This window comes from Callorhinchus milii, unplaced genomic scaffold, assembly GCF_018977255.1.
Source record: "Callorhinchus milii isolate IMCB2004 unplaced genomic scaffold, IMCB_Cmil_1.0 Scaffold21, whole genome shotgun sequence".
NCBI classification, from domain to species: domain Eukaryota; kingdom Metazoa; phylum Chordata; class Chondrichthyes; order Chimaeriformes; family Callorhinchidae; genus Callorhinchus; species Callorhinchus milii.
The window spans coordinates 4083431-4102212 of NW_024704762.1; the positions used below are offsets into that span (position 1 = coordinate 4083431).

General features: G+C 41.9%; 1 protein-coding gene across 3 annotated transcripts in view; it reads right to left on the reverse strand.

The window, feature by feature from the left end:
- Positions 1 to 18782, reverse strand: part of LOC103183531 (zinc finger and BTB domain-containing protein 7A) — a 62361-nt gene that overhangs the window by 40266 nt on the left and 3313 nt on the right. The window contains exon 1 of one of the 3 annotated variants that reach the window (XM_007901081.2): positions 18413 to 18431. The exons of the other annotated variants lie outside the window; for them this stretch is intronic. The gene's annotated coding sequence lies outside the window, so the exon portion shown is untranslated. Of the gene's footprint in view, positions 1 to 18412; positions 18432 to 18782 lie in introns of those variants that run through there. 3 annotated transcript variants of the gene reach the window in all.

An 18782-nucleotide genomic window follows, 5' to 3' on the forward strand; every position in this document is an offset into this window, starting at 1 on the left:
TAATCTTGTTCACATGGCTCAGATACAAACTGTGTGGTTCCCAAGGTCTATGACCTAATGAAGTGCAACTGATGAAAGGTACCACATGGGGAGAGGGAAAGAGAAGGAAACCTAAACCTGTGGCAGTTTATCACAAATGATCTGAATAATAATGATAATAGTGAGCTAATAATAATAACTAATAACCTTGCTTTTCATATTGTCACTCAAAGCGCTTTAAAGAATGGCAGCCAATTTGCACACAACAATGTCCTACAAACAATGACAAAGTGAATAACCAACTTTATCTGGAGGATTGTTGTCCAGGAGAAAATACTTTGTTTTGAATAATATCAAAGGATCTTTAACATTCACCTGAACAGGGTCTCAGTTTAACATCTCAACTCAAGGATAGCATCTCCGGCAATGCAGCAACCCCCAGCGTTACAGCAGAATGTTAGTCTAGACTATGAGCTCAATGTACCGAAAACAGCAAAACAGCAATAAGAGGTAAAAAATTTAAGTTTCTTAGCAATCGATAATTAGGGTATCACTTTCATCTGAGTCTAAAAGTGAACTGGGGACATAGTGTCTTAAAATGTATATCCTTATAATATGACAAACTTTATGAATTTAATAATAATAATCCTTGTATTTGATACAGAGCCTTATCGCGTCGTTGAGACGTCTCAAAGCGCTTCACAGAATATACTGTAAAGGGGATCGACTGTGTGTTTTGTGGGCGGAATTTGTGATCTATGACAGACAATTATAGGCTGCAATACCCTAAGTAGTAAGGGGAACTTCATTTTAGAGTCACAGAATGTTATAGCACCAGAAAAGACCCAACAGGTCTGCAATGGCGCTTTCCCTGGTGACTTTACATTTTGGAATTTTCTCAGTACAATACTCTCAAAAACTGCACTGTGCAATCGAAAGTCAGGTAACTTCACAGCAATTCACATGAAATGTAACTGCACTGCTGAAAGTTTTTAAAATCACGAACACTCAGCATAGTGGCTTGGAAACACAATAAGCTAGAAGAGGAGGAATAATATTCTTCTCACAATCATTGTAGGCAATCTACACATCAAACGTTTTGTGTGAAGTTCTAAAATGAGAAGTTTTATAAAAAGACTATTAGCAACAGAAGTGAAGAGCTACCCACAAGATCCAAAATTGTTATTTCTTTTTAACCAAGTGAATAGCAACCAGGCATTTTTCTTAAATAACGTCAGACAATTATCTCGTCACCAAATCTAATTGTACACGTTTTGAAAGCATTAATACATATACAGTACAAAGGTCACTTGCCTTAGGCATATATCAAATACAGCAATTCCTATAATAGCTTAGAATCACAGAATTATACAGCACAGAAGAGGCCATTTGGCCCATTGTGTCTGTGCCGGCTCCTGGAAAAGAGTTATCGAATTGAATCCCACTCCCTCGCTCTCTCCCCATAGATAAGACTTCTTTTGTTGGATTTCCTAAAAGGCATCTATTACTTTCTAGGTGGCATGTAGTTGGATCTATTACACTGGGGATAATTAAATTATGAAAAGTACTCGGCTTACAGTGGGGGTGTCAACAAGACTGTAAAGGAAAAAGGTTTTACCCCCTGAGAATGGTGAGTTGCCAAAAGCTGCAAGCTGATCCAATTCCAGGGGGACTGAATAAGGTTGGCATACAACAACAACAAGATTCCATATAAAGCGCCTTTCACGTCAGGAGGACGTCCCAAGGCGCATAGGACGTCACAACGCAGTGTCTTCACACCTGGAACCCACTTCAAAGGCTGAGAGGCAGACAGAGTACCATTGGAGGTTACCAAGGATGGTCCCAGATGATAGATAGGTTATATAAAAGTGCAGTGACTGAACTTGAGGAAAGAAGGAAAAAATGGATTGAACAGATTTGGTTGGGTCAGCTGGCTATTTGATATGCATGGAAATCCATCGCAGGGCTTAAGAATATCCAAACCAGACCGAGTTTCTCATATGCACGCTATCATGTGCATGGAAATCTCACTTTGACTGGAATGGAATGCGTATTCTCTCCCTAGAGGGACACATCCTGCTTACCTAATTCCGGAAAGTATTAGCTGCAGGTTGGCAAGAACCAAGGTTTGGGAGGACTTAAGAGTGTGCTGGAGTTATCCATCTAAAACCACATAACTGGCCATTGCAAACACCATCTGACAAGCTCCCCGCTGCTTGTCCAGCTAGGACCATCCTAATGATTAGGGTTTTGGCTTGCAGGGTTACCAGGAGCCAAATGGGAAGAAACCCTACCTCTAGTAATTAGTTTGTCCCTTTAAGTCCTGCAAATGCTCCAAGCTGGCTGGTCTGTCATCAACAACACCTTGCAATACTTTGGACTCACCTGACACAGGAACCGGACTACAGTGACTGCCACAGAGGGTTGACTAGATTCTGACATTCTCTAAGCAAGCATGGCACCTTGGAGCCAGCTCAGTCCCAAGGAGACCAAAGCTGCCCAACATTGGGAAGTATTTCTTCAGAGGTTTGTGAAGATGTGGAATGTTCTGCCCCCAAAAAGCTAGAAAGACACAATCAACAGCGGTGTCTAAACAAGAGATAGACCTACATTAAGGAATAATGACCAAAGGATAGACATTGGGATGACAAGATCCTACAAATTAGTAGAACCTGCTCAATGGCCGTCTCATCCTGCTTTCCTATGTTCCTACCCACTCCCAAAAAGGATAATTACAATTATTGGAGGGAGATGAAACACAAATCAGCAGTTTTTCTTCTTCTTTCAATGTGTACCCCTCCCTTCAGAAGTGCTGACTCATACTTTACTTCTATGAGGCTGGCAGCTCTCCCAAACTATATCCAAGCAGCCAATCTTCATGTGTGAGCTTAGACAGAGAACAATGGCAAACTATTCAATTGCAAAGGGCATCACATACAAGCTTTTCTTTCCATCTCACACCCACAGAAAAAAATCCCTCTCTCGGCACAAGCTTGGTCCATCAGATTCGAAAGAGCGAGATGCTGAATGTGACATATGTTAGCTTAATTTTCCTGCCAAGCCAAGCCTTGAGCTGGACAAAGAGGCAGAGGGAGTTAAGAAAGAAGACTGCTTGTCGACTGTTCCTGAAAAGAAGACCATCTCAATTGCCCAACTAGAAACATAGAAACAGGAGTAGGCTATTCAGCCCCTCAAGCCTGTTCTGCAATTCTATAAGATCATGGCTGATCTGTACCGCAATTCCAATTACCCGCCCTTGCCCCATATCCATTAATACCCTGACCTAACAAATATCTATGCACCTCAGTCTTGAAGATGTGAATGGATCCAGCATCCACAGCCAACTAGGTACAGCCGAATTCACAACTCAACTGCTGTGTGCAATTGGTTACTGTGTTTCACCCACAAAACATAGTCAATTTGATTTACAGTATATTCTGTGAAGCACTTTGAGATGTCTCAATGGCCCTGATAAGGCGCTACATCAAATGCAAGGATTATTATTATGTTATAACCAGACCAATCCAAACCCAAACGAGAAACAGAACTAAAACCACATAAAATAACTTTCTTCCTCACATGTACAAATATTTGCCCTATGTCCACCTCCTTTTCTGAAGCCAATGACTCGTGTTGGTTGTAGTTATCCAACTGACTATTCGTCATATCGGAAGGAGCCTAAACAAGTGTCACTGCTCTGAATAAATGTTGAGGACATCGCAGCCAAACACAATCTTGTCCTCACCCAACATCCAGTGACTCTTTCCCTCAGGGCCATTGGGCTGCGAGGTCTTATATTCTTATGTGTGCAGTTAAAACCCTGGTCTTCCACCCATTTTTATTTAATACACAAAATACTCCACGGGTATAAATTAAATTTATCTGGAATTCCAATGGTTTTCAAAGCTTACGGTTTCTATTTATTAAGATCAGATACTGGGTAGAAACTTCACAACCTATCTTTAACATTGACATATTGCATGTTGTGTACTAAGGAAAAGTTGACTGTCAAGATGGACTTCTTAAAATAAGGGCGGGTGCATGATAAACAGGTTTCAATCAGTGACTAAACAATCACTGATTTTGTCTGTTAACACTGGAATAAAATACTCCATTAACTTCTCAGCTTTCTGGGACTCCTTGAAGGGCGCAATATAAATGCAAGTTGTTGTCAGCAGCAAATCTTGCCGATAGCTGCGCTACCTGCACATGCAAGGCAATGGCACAAGAGCTCAGAATTTGGCAATTTTTTCATGTTTCACTTGTCATGCGGCCTCCGAGATGACTGTGTTACTCTGTTACCCTGTATTCTAGGAAGGATGAGATTAAATGGTCTTTAATCTGAACCTCTCATGGTTTAGGTTGATCGAATGGTCACTCTAAAAAATTACCAGTTGTTTTCAGTGAATGGAAAATATGTACTTTGCTTTATTGGGTACTGGGGAGGTCAAACAAAAAAAAAGTTGAATGAATCAGATATTGAAGGCACCACATGCATATTAAATAAAATTTTGAAACTTACATTTTCTCTTTGAATTCACTCTCAACAGTGGTGACTCATGCTGGTGAGTGGTTCTAGATTTGCTGGAAACCCTCCTTTATCGTGTTCAAGCAATTTTTTCCACACTGCCACTCGGACAACTCAGCACAACACTTGGTAGCACTCTGGATCTGAAGATTGTGGGTTCAAGTCTATGTCAGACTTAAGAGTTTATAGCTATAGACTACATTGTGGATTAGAGCTCAGTGGTTAGAGCACTCGCCTCACAAGCGAGAGACCTGGGTTTGATTCCCGGTAGGGCGAAACGTTGAGCAAATTTCCTTACTCCACATGCCTCTGTTTACCTAGCAGTAAGTAGGAACCCGGTTGTTAGTCGATTGGCGAATCACTTTTCCAGGGGGTAATAATTTCTTCAAACAAATAAATAATAAATTGGTCACTCACGACTGAATTGGCTGCTGTGTTTAGCCACACAAAAAATAGTCAATTCACTTTACAGTATATTCTATGAAGCGTTTTCAGATGTCTCAAAGGTCTGATAAGGATCTATATCAAATGCAAGGATTATTATTATTAAGCTAATACTTCAATCTGATACTGAGAGTGCTGCATTGTCAGAGGTTCTGTCCTTCAGCAAAAATATTGAAACCAAGGACCAGTCTTGGACTTGAAAGATCTTTCCACACTATCCAGAAAGAGTGTCTCCTGGTGTCTGTGCCACCCACCCATCAGATAAATTGTTGCAAATGCCCCATGTCTGATGATAGACTGCTAGTGCAAATGGCTGTCATGACAACAAAAAACGCCACCGTAATTACTCGTGAAGTGCTTTGAGATGTTTTGACTTGATGAGACACTATAAAATTGCAGGTTATTCATTCTATTAAAACAGTCTCCAGTATCTGGATAGCAATCCCTTAATCACTCCCTAACTCTGAAGACAATGGTAGATTAAGTCAACCATGATGTCTCCTACAGCCATTTGTTTTCAGTGACCAATCGAGGAACAAGATTTTGTGGTTGACAAGACAGCAATTGCCAACACTATAAGTCTGTCCCTGATGTACCCTCTCCAGATCTCCTAGCTACAATACCATAAGTGAAAGCCTCGCCTTTCCACAATAGATCAGTGGTTTGACCAAAGGAAGGGACTTGAATGTAGTTGGTATTCTTGCACAAACAGAAGAGGCATGAAACATTTAATCCAGGTTTGGATATTCTTAAGCACGGTGATGGATTTCCACATGTCAGAGACCCGCGGCTGAATTACAACAAAAATCCATCTTTTGCAATATCGGGGAACCCCAATTCTTGGGTTTGCTAAATCCTTCTGCCCTGCCCCATAATGAGGCAGCTCCTATGTTACCAGTATTGCTGGTTTTCTCCCCACAGATGACATCCTCTGGCCTTAACAGGAGGAGCTCCAATTTATTGCCTCATTATGGATGATTTTGTGGTGTAGATATGCATCGCCTAGGAAGTGAAACTAAGCCAGCGATTTCAATGGGGTCATTTACACAGTGGAGACAGAGACTTTAATTTTCTATTGAGTCTGGAGAAAGCACGATGTGGACAGAGCACGTCTAACCCACTCCCATTCTTCTTCGCCTAAAAGAAGTGGTGGTTCTAATGAAACTATACCTCTACACTCTAGCTTCTGTCTGAAAGGATGACGGTCTCCTAAAGGAATTTTTAACTGGTTCATATCCCTGTCACCCTTCCTTTCTCACCTGCCATCCCCTGTCCAATTGGGGAAGATATCCATGTGCACACCTCTTTATCCCTCATCTATCAAGCTTGTGTGAGCCTCAACAGTGAGTTCTGGCAAGCTGTACAACAGTTGCAAAATAAAACTCTTCCAACAATTGGTATTCAGTACTGTAGTAAATTTGGGTTGATCTAAAGTCAATGTTGACACAGTATTACGTGACCAGAATGGACACCATAGTACGAATTGGCCGAGATAAAATACCTGGAATAATAAGTCGACCCCCTTGCTTGTAGTGAACTGTCTCTTTTTTTTGCTTATGTGGGTTTGAGTGTGACACAGTCAGTCCTATTTCAAATCATGTGGTTATCTACAACGGATGTTTCAGATTTAAGAAACATTCTACATTGGATTTAATATTTTTGATTTTAATGGTATTTTAAGATCAACAGCAGCAGGTACAGAACATACAATACTCAAGGTAAGGCAGATCAGGGTCTAGGAGTAAAAATATGTCAAGCTGAGGTGTCAAATGTCAAGGTCCAATGTAGTTGATATCAGGTTTGCATAGTGATTCAGGGTTGTGAAGCTATTGGAAATCTCCCAGTCAGCTGAACCATCTGATTCATCGCAGAGAATTGAAATGTGCTCCTTGGCTTCTGTAGAAGTATTGTACAGAAACTACTATAAACAAATGGCCACGTGAAATGCTGTTTTAGCAGGGTGTACCCCATAGCCTTTCAAACCAGATACACTCGTTGTAATCAAATATTTCATTACACAAGTGTATGTTGAAAAGTCTTAAAGCACAAGAAATTACTGTTAAGTGTAGTGATGCTTTCGCAGGCAATCAAATTTGTCTTTATCTTTGTGTTCACCTCTTACTACCTCATCCCCAGCGTGTTTCCCTCCTCCCAGCTCACAGTTTCTTATAGTACTTTGTAAGAACTACTGCTGCTTTCTTTAATAAATCCAGTTTTGGACAATAAGTCATTTATTATAGCACTATAGGATAATTTTCTGATTTTTATAAATTTATCTCTAACCACATGTGCCTGAAGAAAAATATTTAGTATTGAAGACGTAATTGAGTACAAGAGACCGTTTTGGTTTAAAAATGCTCATATATCATGTCCAGGAAATGGTTCCAGAGGCAGGACAAGATGCCCGTCTGTGCCCATTAAAGATAATCTCGAAGTTAATTGAACAACAACAAAATTACATTTATATAGCACCTTTCATGTCGGGAGGACATCCCAAGTCCCCGGACAGTAAGTTTCGGACCCAAGCTGGGAGTCGGGATTGGGGAGGGTGGAGGAAGTAGTGATCGAAAACACAGTCAAATAGGAGGGTCTTGAGATGGGTCTTGAAGGAGGCAAGCGAGGTTGCGGCGGAGGGACTGCGAGATGGAGTTCCAGAGGGTGGGGGCAGAGTAGCAGAAGATCCGCCCGCCAATGGTGGGGTGGGCGAGGTCTCAGAGATAGGAGGGAGCAAGACCATGGAGGGCTTTGAAGGTGAGGATCAGGATCTTGAACTGTACCCTCTACGTGATGGGAAGCCAGTAGTCGGGCCAGGTTGGAGGTGAGGTCACGGAGCCTGATGCGGGAGAGGACACGGGCTGCAGAGTTCAGGATGATCTGCAGCCAATGGAGGGAGGAGTTGGGGAGGCTGACAAGCAAAGAGTTTGCATAGTCAAGCTTCAATGTACTGAATGTGTGTATGAGGTTTTGGGCAGCATGCGGTGTGAGACAGTGGCAGAGCCGGGCGATGTTGCGGAGGTGGGAGAAGGCAGAACAATCTAATCTCAAACACAAGAAGCATTACATTTATCCTGCGTGAATAAAGAATGTGACAATGGGTTTAATCTTCAATAATAAAGATGAACACAAATGCTGTAAAAGCAAAATGCAACTTTCATTTAAATAAATAAATCATGCCACAAGATAAAGCAATATCTAATTTATTTCAATCTTCATCTACTTGTCAGCATGAATCCCACTTGCAGCTAGTTTTCTAAGCGGCCTTTGCTACAACTGCCATTAATTCCTTGCTCCACGATCACCTGGTAGGAAATACAATTTAAACAGATCAAGGGTAATGTTTCTCCTTTTCCCCAAAGAATTCAGTACCTTGCTGTCACATGGGGAAACCGTGGGGAAAGCAATCTCATCCAGAAAAGGCCATCTCCTCTAACTGCGGGAGGAGTTTTTTTTACAATAGATTTCTGATGTTTATCCCCAGTGAGCATCAGGCCCTCAGTAACAAGCCTGTTTTTACTGCATATACTACATGTCCAGTTGTGCTTTTTTTAAAAAAAAACAAGCTTTTAAATTAATTTTGCATAGTGACAGTAGCTGATCCTGCAACTATGTGTCCTATTTCTTCAGTTATAGTTTGGTAAAAAGTATTGCTTTTTTAAACCGAAAGCAATTTGACTTGCAGCACACCTTTTTTTTTGTTCAGCCAGGAGTCTGATACACTTGGACATGGACAGGCAGACAGGACCTTGTCATCTTAACATCTCATCTGACGGACGGCACCTACAACAATGCAGCACACCCCAGGTTCCAAGTCAGTCTTGGGGTGTGAACCTATAACTTTCTGACTCAGCGGCAAGAGTGTCTGAGTCAGTCCGACACGCTGCATAGCTTGCCAGACAGATAATTTGTGGTTCAAAGTGAAACCGATATATATTTCTTCGCACAGAGGATTGTGAAAAATTGGAAAGCACTGTTCCAGAAAGCCATTAACGCAAATCGACTGAGGCAATTAAAACGCCAATATATACTTGCGCGTGTAAGGGTATTAATGGATATGAAGAAAAAGCAGGAAAACAAACGGGGATTAAAAATATGATGGCAGAAGTTCTGATGGTCTACTCCGGTTTCAAGGTTCAATATTTTATATACTTTGATAACCCCTCAAGTAATGGCACCAATGTTTAAATATTGCAATATTTGGAACCAAAAAATGTGAAAATATTATTTTTTCAATTAAGACCGCTTTTAAGCTTTGTATCACTGACTCATATACTAAACCAGTTCTGTAGTTGGTTGTCAATTCATGTTAATTCCCCACCCTCCACCCCACCCTGCTAACAGGAACAAGATGAATAAAAGGATAATTGGAGGGGTGAGAACGTAAAACATACAATGAAATGTTGAGATTATAAACCAAGGGAGAGCCCGGCTGAGATCAACTGTCATTGTATGCGACAATGTCTAGCTTCTTCCTCGCCCCCCACCCCCCTCAAATCTCTTAAGGACTTTGATAAAAGTTGTGCCATGTTTATTAATAATAATCCTTGCATTTGATATAGCGCCTTTCACATCTTTTCTGGAGGCTATCGAAGGCAAGCAGGATGGAGGAGTGAACCAAAAACATAAACATTGCGGCCAAAAGGTAGAGAATCAGCTTGTGTGCCAAATTCCAGAGGAATCTTCAGGAGCCTGAAAGAACACAAAATAGCCTAGAGGATCGCAATGTAGACCCTGCACATCAGTGATACACCCCAGCTAAACAACGCGATACATTTTCCTCTTCAACGCCTTAAGCACAGTCACAGGACGCACAGAATTGTAGCTAACTCTCAAATGAGGGCTTTCAGCACAAGTGGTCCATTGTTAGAAATTGGCTGCACGGAGTCAGTTCAGAGACGTATCTTGTGGTGATCTCCCGCCCCCATCCAACCCTGCTGTGCTGCCAATCAGAACTCTGCCCAGGATCACACATGAAGAATAGTTGCTTGGGCGAGGCAGCCGGCCTCCGTGGAACCATACCCCAGAGTGAGTCAGACCCTTCAGAAGTTGCGAGGGGAGGGTTGGGGATGGGAAAAGGGTGTAGAAACTAAAGAGCAAAGAGTCGTAGAACTTGCAGTGAATGTCCTATGTGGGAATTACATAAATATGAATTATGCTAATTGACCATAATTCATAATTGGTTTATGCAGACCATTTTACAGGTCTTGAACATGTCTGGGCATCTGGCTCTTAGCTGCTAAGATTTTCAAAGCTGTTGCACGTCCCTCATCGCACTACTCCACCATCAGCAAGCGCTCCGAGGTGCCACTCCCCTCCTGAAGGGTGCTATACAAGTGCAGGTTGTTGTTGATAATCTTAATCTTTCTCTAAACTTCAGATAATCAGATTTTCAATATATGGCCATTTTCATGCAGCCATTTTACCCATATTCATCTGATTATGAAGCAATTTGAATGTCTTCTCTTTTTGATAATATGTCTTCCAGATTCCACAAACTATTCTTTCTCCTTGGAAGATCCCCTATAAAAATAAGTCACTACACCAGACAGTAACTGTTGTAATGTACTTTAAGACAATAACGCTGAAGATATTGTGAAAATGTAAGTTCCTTCCTTTTATTCAGGTAACACGTTTATTTTATTATGCGCTTTGGGACGTCCTCCCGACGTGAAAAGCGCTATATCAAATGCAAGGATTATTATTATTATTATTATTATTTTCTGCCTTGTACAAAATCTAATTGTATATCTACTCCGAAAAGCATTTTTTTCGATTCTCTGTACCTAGTTTTTAAAATTACATTAAAAAAACAAAAAAAATAGAATTGGAAGAAGCCCAGGAGGAATGAGAACAAGATTCCTCATATGATACAATACAATACAACTCAAGAAAAATCCTAGTACTAGTGGACCTAGGTTCCTAATGTACATAACTAGGGAAGGCAATGAGTATCTTCCCATTAGAGCTGTTCCTGACAGAAACAAGCCCGATTTATTTTGGGGTGGAAAGGGTGAATATAACTATCAGCTATGAATGAGTCTGAATTAATTGAATTAAGATCATAAAGACCAGATACCTTTTGCACTGACAATCGGGATACATACAAGCTTTTAATGGACAAAAATTAGCAAATAATTAACAGCTCTCCCATATTGTGAAAAGTCAAGGCTTTTCAAATTCAATGCACTTTGATTCGCAAAATGGAATAAGGTTAGCACCCATTGTGCCTTGCAAACTGAAGCATTGATGTCTAAACCCAATTCATGTTTGAAGCTCTGTACACCTGAGATCAAAAGAAGCACTTCTGGATATAAACAGTAAATACAAGAACTTCATTCCTTATCAAGCATTTTGGATAAGTTAATCTAAGACACCTTTTCGATTCTTTTGGTTCATAGTACTTAGGGCCTTGTGCATTTTATTGCTGTTTTATTTAATCACTCTTAATAAACTTATTCTGGTTTAACTGGCCAAAGAGTGTAATTTTCACACAGAGACTGACTGCATAGTGGGAGACATGACAATATGTTATCAAGAACTGTGATGGTAAAAGGCACGCTATTTGGAAAGCACTTGTTACCTAAAAAGGATGCAGTTCTAGAATCAGAGATTTACTGCGCAGAATTTAGCCCATCAATTCTGCACTATATCTCAGAGCAAGGTGGTCATTCAATCCCACTGCCTTGCCTTCTCCCTATGACCCTTCAAGCCTCTATTTTTCATGTATCTGTCTCCTTTCCTCTTGAAACCCCACAATGGACTCTTCCTTTACCACATTACTTGGAAGGGCATTCCACATCCCAACAACTGAACATGGTTCATATGAACCTTTAAATAGAAGCCTACTTATGTTAATTGTCTACAGGCCAATGTAAGAAACATAAAAGACCTTACATGCACCATGGTAATGACATCTTTCGCATGTACTTTTTACATTTTCCTAATTAATAAAACGATGTGAAATAAAGTACAGTACTAGTTTACTAGAATATACAAGTATTGCAAATACTAACCCATGACCCAACATTCTGTGGCTTCAGTACACTGTGCTAGATCTCCTTCTTCAACCCCTGACACCCCCCCATCTAAAAAAAACCAGAAAGTTGTAGTCTTACATACTCATTATGTTAATAGCTCAAGAAATTGTAAGTCGCTTTCATGATGCAGCTAAAATATCTATAGAGCAAGCTCCGCGTTTCTTAATATTGGTTCTGCGTCGTACAAAGCAACATGCTTGTTGGATGATCTCACCCCTGGACTTTCTGGCAAAAAGGCCAAGGCCAAGTGAAGTCAGGCCTTTCCTCTCTTAAGACCTGCAACAACGTTTGCCTGAAATGGCGATATACCCTGTATAAATACCCAGCAACCAAGCTAAATAAATAAGAAGAATGTAAACAGCTCATCTCAACGAGAAATGCATATCCTTAGCTGGATAGATTTTTCTCTCTTTCAGGGAGGAGAGAAAGGGAAGACCAAAGTAATGATGTCTGCCACTCTCTCTTTCAGGAAAGAACAGCTTAGTTTCTAGTCACTCACCCCAGAAAATAGCTAAAAACAAATGGAGAGAAATCAATCAAAAGCTTATTGGGAAAACACAGTTTAGCAACTCGCAGATCACCCATTTCAATACAATCTATTAGACAGCCCAGCAGCATTCAAAATACTTAAGTAAGAATTCCTTCAGGTCATGCATTTCCGCAATGCACATAGACATTAGAATGGACAAGTGAACGGTTCACCAATTGACAAAATTCAGGTGAGCATCAACCCCAAGAACAAAACTTTGCTCCTTTCTAGCATTATACATGTTGACGTGCTTAAGGATTAGTCAGAGCCATGCAGAAGACCACGAGGGGTAGTTGAAAATACACAGCCCCACTGATACCAACATGGGGACTGGTGAGGAATGTATCCGGTCAAGAGCTGAAAGGACCAGTTACAAGAATTGCTGCATATTTCTTAGCTGGAGAGATTCTTAGCTGCGCCAATATTCGTTTTTCCTTTGCCAAGGAGAGGCTCAACCCCCAACTTGCCTACGGGGCTAGAATCATGTAACTCAAAGAAGACAGATCACCAGTTTGTGACAATCTTACAATAAAATAACCACATGACCCATGGAGGAGTAGAACAAGGTTTTGTCCTCAGTTTACAGAGACTATTCAATGCACTGTGTACAACATTGTTTAAGGCAGTTGTTAGGATTTAATCAATTCTTATGGTCTTGCTAGTTAAGAAACACTGCAGCAATTTGCAGCTCTAAGTAAACTCTACCAGAAAAACTTACTTTTACCTTTTTGGAATGCAGCTCTACTACATCCATTGATCTGACCAATCTGAAGGATCACATCATTTTGCCCAGTTTGATATGGCCAGCTGCGCAGAGGTCCTTATCCACTTAGGTTGTGGGCTCCAAGTCCCACGTTGGGATTTGAACTCAGACTAACGCCACTGCATACATAGCAGGAGCAATGCATTGACAGAAATTCTGTCCATCGAATAAAATATTAAAACTACGTCCTCTCTTGCTTGTGGAAGTTAAAGATGCAATGGTACTATTTAAAGAAAAAGATTTTTTTCTTGTGTCGTGGCAAACAGTCTGCTCCATAAAACCATTAAAAATCCTGTACTCTGCGTCTTTAGGCTAATAAAAGAAAAATGGCACAGCTGGCCCCCACATAACCATACTCAGGCAGTTCCTTCAGAGATAGGTGGGAAGAAGGAAATAAAATACATAGGTTGCCAATCTTGGAGAAACATTAACAGGGTACAAATTGTAGCATTTCTGAATGAAATTCCTTACTAAAGGATCTGTGCTGCAATAGGGGCTTTACCAGAGTACAAGTGGAGTCCTGTAGCTCAGTGGTTGAGCACTCGCTTTGCAAGCTAGAGACCTGAGTTCAATTCCAGGCAGAGGGCGAAACCTTGGGCAAGTTTCCTTACTCCACACAGAGCCTAATAATAATCCCTCCAAAACCAAAACAATAATAAATTGGTCATTTTCAATCCACGACTGTTTGTGGGACATTGCTGTGCGCAATTGGCTGCCGCGTTCGCCCACAAATATACAGTCAATTCACTTTACAGTGTGTTCTGTGAAGCGCTTTGGGACGTCCTCCCGACGTGAAAAGCGCTATATCAAATGCAAGGATTATTATTATTATTATTATTATTATGTCTGCCCGTGGGATCTCCACTCTGGAAGTGGATCACAATGGCTAGCAATTCATGGAAGAATGCAGTTACTGCAGTTTAAGTACTTGATCTTCCAAAATGTCCCAACTAGAGCACAGGCCTTTAAGCGGCCCTTTGTAAAATTGGCTGCTATGTTCGCCCACAAAATACACTGTCAATCCACTTTACAGCGACTAAGCATGTCCACTGTGAAGCGCTTTGAGACATCTCAACAATGTGATAAGGCGCTACATCAAATGCAAGGATTAGCATCATTACAGCCTGATTTCTGGATACAAAATCTTTCAACCACATGTTGTACTGCCTGGGTGGTGGCAGCTGGTAGTTTCGTATTCACCGTCCCAATTAAGTAAAATATAGTTGAGTATCTCCAACTTCACCTTGGTTGGCAAGGGAGAGGCGAGGTGGGGGGGGGGGGGGGGGGGGGGAGAGGCTGTAATGAACAAAGACTTCTATTTTCTTCTCCATTTATAATTTCTTCTCTACCCAAAAGACCATTTCTAAATTGCAAAGCACAATCAGATGGATCTCTTCAAATTTCTGCAAATGTCCTCCAAGGTAACATTAAAGAGGTTCTGCAAAAGTGGCGCAGGGAAATAATCTCAGATTTTCTCCCCCAATATGTGGGGGAGTGTGTGTGTGCGTGTGTGGGGGGAATCCCTACTAGTGCTGATGGGGGGAGGGTCAGAAATAAGAAATATTTATTTGCTTGTGACTGTTTATCCCTTCCAAGTCCATTAATGCCTTGGACAGACAAGGAAACACTAGTATTATTTTTGAAATGTCAATTTGGAAACAAAAAGCCAATGCGGAAAATATCTCAACAGTTAATTTGTGATTATTATTATTATGATTTAATGACCCTTTCGGATTTGGTGCAGTCTTAGTAGGACACTCAGCTACTGGGCTACTACAAACTCTCAGGCATCAATTAATCCTCGTGATGTTTTTTTCATTAATCAAATAATCAGAAAAATAGACAGTCTTCAGTTCAACCAGGACAACACTACCAAGACATCCCACTGATAAGGCCAACTTGTCACTTAGGCCCATCATTCCCAGGTAGTCAGCTAGCCTTGGATTGAGTTGGTAGACAGTGCTATTTAAGTGAAGAAACTATCAAGCTAAATACGACTATTTAGAAGTAGGCTGGTAGTGTTCAGAAGTTATGAAAGCCTACCTCTAGATTTCTAGGCCTTTTCAATGCTTCAACATGTTTCATTTTCAAAGCCTCTGCTGTACATAAATGAGTTAAGTTTTAAAAGACAAAATGTCTACTGTAAAATATACTTTTACAGCTACAATTTTCTCATTGCAGAGTGAATGAATTTGGGTTTTACAGCTCTATGACAGTTATAAATGCATAAACTATTCCACTAATACCGGCAAATACATTAAATCCAGCTATTTTAGCTTACTTATGCAGATAAAAAGGCTTAGCTGTACAGGGTGACTAAAAAGTCCCGATACCATTACAATGTCTAATGAGTCTTAAAGAAATGATGATTTTTTTAGATAATTGGGTAGCTGAAAAATTAAAGACGTTTTGGTCACCTTGTACTATCACCATGAATGTCCAGCCAACATTTTGGCCAAGAATGTTCTATAGAATAATGCATACTTTAAAAAAAACTTGCAAGATTACATAGATGATGTGTTTCCACAGCTCAAGTGACATACAGATACTTGGATATCGCAAGGTTAACTACTATGCTTTCTTGCCACACATAGGTGGGGGCCTATGTTTCCAGTTTGCAAATTGTAACCGTTCATTCAACTACAGGTGCAGAAGGAAATGAATAGAATACTATTGCAGTAGATTGGTCTGCAAAACAAATTACCCTAAAGTCAGGTATCTATCCAATGTCAGCATAACATGTCTGATTCCAGTTAGATAAAATCCTCATTGAGTGCAGCAAATGCCTCTTCAGCCAAGAATTATTATTGTAAATCTACTAAAATAAAAGCTTTGGAACATTCAATGGAAGAATAAGTACTTTCCCCTACAGTCTAGTTTGCTATGTTACACACTATAATATACATTGTCAATCAGTAAAAAACGAATTAGCTAAACAACCTCTATTTATACAGCGCCATTCACATAGCATAACATCTGAGCGCTTTAAAATAACAAAACTTATAAACCTGGCTCACTTTCCAAGTTCCTTTCCTGAGTACTCTTTTCCTTATTATCACATCCTCGACAACTTAAAACAATGCACTCAAACTAATCACAACTTTGGTAAACACAGTTATAACTTACACTAGGAGGACTCATTTGAGTTTCCCTCAACTCCACCACATTACCCACCTCTACCATTACCTCTCCTTCTAGGCACCCTCAAGCATGCCTGCTGTACATCCAGGCTTGATTCTTCCAACATCCTGCTCACCAGAACCCCATCTTCTCTCTACACATGCTGCAGACTATCCAGAACTCTGCAGCCCGTTTCCTCTCCTGCTCCAGGCTCCGCAGCCCATCAATCCCATCGGCTCCCTGAGTTAACTTAATCCCTCAGCGGATCGAATTGAGAATCCTCCTCACCTTCAAATTCATCCATGGCAATTCCCCATCCTACTTCTGCAACCTCCTGCTTCCCTACCCGTCCCTCTACTCAGCCACACTGGCCTGTATAATGTCTCCCGCCTGATTCAAGCGCACCATTGTTACTGAGCTTTCAGCAATACTGCCCACACTCCCTGGAACTCTATACCAGAGTTTCTGACCTCTATTCCTCTGCCTTCAATACATGCCTTAAGAACCACCTCTGCTGTTGGCCACCTTCTCCTCTTTCATCATCCTACATCATAATAAATTTGGTCACTTCAATCGATGACTGTTTGTGGGATACCCCTGGGCGCAATTGCCTGCCGTGTTTTGCCCACAAAATATACAGTCAATTCACTTTACAGTATATTCTACGAAGAGCTTTGAGACTTCTTAACGTGATTAGGCGCTCTATCAAATGCAAGGATTATCATCATCATCATACTTTGATAGAAACTGTTTCCAAAAAGATTGCTTGTACCTGGCATAAACGCAATATTAAATCGGATGGGTATCCACAAAAATAATGAACTATTTTGTCCCGTAGCTAACCGAAGCAAACACGATTGATATACTGCAGTAACTCGATTTTTAAGTGAGCAGCCAAGGCTGCAACTCATTCTTTAAGCTATATAAATCTCCACTGAAGATTAAAAGTCCATTAAACTGCATCAATTTAAAGGGCATTTCAAAATGCGCATCTTTTAAAAACTGAACAGTTTCTAAATGTATCATTCATCCAAATGCCTTTCAACATCAAACGAGAGGCCAGTGTTTAACCGTTGGCTGCCGCGTTCGCCCACAAATATACAGTCAATTCACCTTACAATGTCTTCTGTGAAGCGCTTTGGGCCGTCCTCCCGACGTGAAAAGCGCTACATCAAATGCAAGGATTATTATTATTAGGAGTTACTTCGGGAGCCCACAAAGATCCTGTACCAACCTGATTTGACTATATATTCAAAATAACATTGCAAGAGGGGGGGGGGGGGTGCTGCGACTCTGCAAGTGGCGGCCCCAACCCCTCCAAACTTAAGTCATTAAAAAAAACCACATCCCATTTACATGTAAATGTTGTAAAAGGTCCACACGAAAGTCAATTCAAATTTAAAGAGAGCCCTTCTCCTCCTGAACCCCACAGGGTTTGCCTATTCAGGACCTTGGTTGGCGAGGGAGAGTGGGGGGGGGGGGGGGGGGGAGAGGCTGTAGTGAACAAAGCCTGAGAGGGCATCACAACTTAGTGAAGGTCACTGGGAAGGGTGGAGAGGACAGTCACAGACCCCCCCCCACCACCCCCAGAGGCTTCCTCTCTGATCTCTCACCGCCATCCAACAGAAACCCCCAAACCAGTCCGGTGTGTTCACCGCTTTTTTTAATATATATATATATATATAAAGGTTAAAAAAAAAGGAATTGCTTTTGATGCCATTTAAGGCTCTCTTGAAGGGGATTTCAGAGCGGTTTATTCGGTGAGGAAGAGGGGAGGCAATACCCCTCCACCCACATACCCCCTCCCCCGCCTCTTCCCTCCCCTCGAGCCCCTCGGCCGCTGCCATTTCAAGCTCTTGGAAGGACATTTCGGAGCGGCTAATGGCAGCCAGGCAGGAGGGGGGAGGCGATGCCCCTCAGCCCACATAACCGCCCCCCTCCTCCCGCTCAAAACACCAGCAATCGCTCAGCGGCTTCGTGTGGCCTTCGGCCGAAGCGCGCGTGCGCAGACTCACCCCGGCTCCAACGGCCACCAATTCATTCCCGCCCCTTTCGCCGCGCGCCCCCTCTGCCCTGTCCACCCCCCCCCCACCCCCAACCCCTCACTCCCTGATTGGTCGGCGCCCCGCGTCCATCACTCGCTTGGGCGCTCGCGCCCCGCACGACGGTTGGGGTTTGAAAAAGAGAAGGGAGAGAGAGAGGGGGGGGAGGGGAGCAACCGAGTCCCGCGCGCGAGAGCGGCTCAACAGCATCATCGGCCGGCGGACGACGATGCGCATGCGCGTTCCTGGGCGACAGTGCGAGCCAGCCAGGAGGAAGTCTGCGCACGCGTACGTTCGCGCTCGCTCTCTGACCCCCCCCCAAACGTCCGCGTGCTGCACTATG